The sequence below is a fragment of the Nannobrachium achirus genome, assembly GCF_963921795.1.
Source record: "Nannobrachium achirus genome assembly, chromosome: 12".
Classification (NCBI taxonomy): Eukaryota; Metazoa; Chordata; class Actinopteri; order Myctophiformes; family Myctophidae; genus Nannobrachium; species Nannobrachium achirus.
The window spans coordinates 39769074-39771573 of record NC_137832.1 but is presented as its reverse complement, the minus strand read 5'-3'; the positions used below and the strand labels follow the sequence as shown (position 1 = coordinate 39771573).

The following is a 2500-nucleotide window of genomic DNA, read 5'->3' as shown; positions in this document are numbered from 1 at the left end:
GCTTTTATAGGGACCAAACTGTCAGAAAATGATGGGTGTCAGATTTTCCCAACCCCTGCCCCTTTTCTGGGGGGTCATATATTTTAGGACATTGCAGAACAGTATGCCAGCCGGTTAATGTCCAATTTTCATAATATTAGAGTTGTTTTGAAGGTTTTAAAACATTCATATATTGCACTTTTGAAGCAGCCAGAATAAGCTTTCTGACTTTTGGTGGGGGTCTTTCCTCACCTGGGACCCCCGGAATGACTCCTGAGCCTATCTCAGTACTCATTACAGTCCTTGCTCTGCTCCTGCTCCAGAAAAGTGTCAAATTAGATCATAACTGAAGCATAAAAGCTTTTGTAGCTGGGCTCTGACAACAAAAATTAGTAGCTAATGCCAGGGGTCTTCCACAGGGGGTCTGGGACCCCCAGGTGTCCTCAGAGTTACTACAGGGGGCCAGCCAAATGGCTATTCCAGTTTTGGCCCTATTCTTGCAACCAGTTCTGCAATTTGCTAACTATTTTTGAATAATATTAGAAACTGTTAGTTTTATGCATCCTGGGTGCTGGGAACTGTAGTGTACTTGATGGTTTATTAGTATTCTCAGTATTATTTACTAGTAAGATGCCTCAGGGTGCCAATTCTTTGCCATCTGACCAGTGATGTATATCGGTGTACAGATGTACAGATCCATGTACTGTATATTGAGATGTGCTGTGAGAGCCCAAACATGCTTACTCAGTTATTTGTTATGACAACTGACATCAATACCCTTCATGGAGATCCCTGTCTATAGAACCAGTCACACAGATATAGGCTGTCTTGGCCATCTGTCTTGGCCATATATGGATTCTGTTAGTGTGGCATGTGGCCGATGTGGCCTCCATATATGGGCATTCCCATATGAAGTCCTGTTAAATATGGGCTTAATATTGAAGACATCAAGGAACTCCATATATGGTTATAAAAGGGATTCTGTTAGTGTGCCATCACTGTGAAGCCAGAGTGTGATGTCAGAGCGGGCATGCAAAACAACGTGTCCATTTACCACACACAGACACAGACACACACACACACACACACACACACACACACACACACACACACACACACACACACACACACACACACACACACACACACACACACACACACACACACAGTCATCTTGTCATACATCTTGAATGTATGACCTCAGCATCAAAGGCTGGATTAGTATGTCCCTGTGACAAACTATTATTATGTCCACTGTCCAGGGGTACTTGTACATCAAGCTGCCTCACAGAAACAGGACATAGACTCCTGCCCTATGAGCCTTAGGGCTGAGCAAGGCTTACTTATTTCCATCAACATTTGAGTAATTGGTGCACTTTGGTCCAACAACCCCGCATCTGTGATAATGCAGGGTAATGGGATGGGATTTCAGTCAGGGTAATGGGATGGGATTTCAGTCAAAGAACTTGGAGCTGCACTGCTACCACATATCCTTCATGCCAGCTACATCACAATGCAATATAAATGATACTTGACAAATTGCCCTGAGCTTCCACCAATTGAAGAAAATGGATGGAATTCAGAGAGTGGAGGGTATTTTCCAGTCAGATGTCTTGGCTGACTGGGAGGTGGGGGTGACCAGAGATTTGTCTGGCCCCCTGTAGTAACTCTGAGGACACCTGGGGGTCCCATACCCCCTGTGGAAGACCCCTGGTATTAGCTACTCATTTTTGTTGTCAGAGCCCAGCTACAAAAGCTTTTATGCTTCAGTTATGATCTAATTTGACACTGTTCTGGAGCAGAGCAAGGACTGTAATGAGTACTGAGATAGGCTCAGGAGTCATTCCGGGGGTCCCAGGTGAGGAAAGACCCCCACCAAAAGTCAGAAAGCTTATTCTGGCTGCTTCAAAAGTGCAATATATGAATGTTTTAAAACCTCCAAAACAACTCTAATATTATGAAAATTGGACATTAACCGGCTGGCATACTGTTCTGCAATGTCCTAAAATATATGACCCCCCAGAAAAGGAGCAGGGGTTGGGAAAATCTGACACCCATCATTTTCTGACAGTTTGGTCCCTATAAAAGCCAAAGCAGTAAACAAATAAAGTTACGCAAAAATCATTAGAAGTACACTATGTATGTAGTAACTCTGAGGACCCTCTAGGGGTCCCGAAGCCCCTGTTGAAGACCCCTGGTATTTGCTACTACTCATTTTTGTTTTCAGAGTCCAGCAACAAAAACATTTATTCAATTATGATCTAATATGACATTGTTCTGGAGCAGGAGCAGAGCGAGTACTGAGATAGGCACAGCGGTCTGGCATCTGGGGGGTCCCAGGTGAGGAAAGACCCCAACCAAATGTCAGAAAGGTTATTCTGGCTGCTTCAAAATTGTAATAAATGAACTCAGAATGTTTTAAAACCTAGAAAACAACCCTAATATTAAGAAAATTGGACATTAACTGGCTGGCGTACTGTTCTGGGAGGCCCCAAACTAGATGACCCCCAGATAGGGGGTG

General features: G+C 43.8%; 1 protein-coding gene across 1 annotated transcript in view; it reads left to right on the top strand.

Annotated features, from left to right (window-relative positions):
- Positions 1-2500, top strand: part of ptch1 (patched 1) — a gene marked incomplete at both ends in the record, with an annotated part of 86290 nt that overhangs the window by 31395 nt on the left and 52395 nt on the right.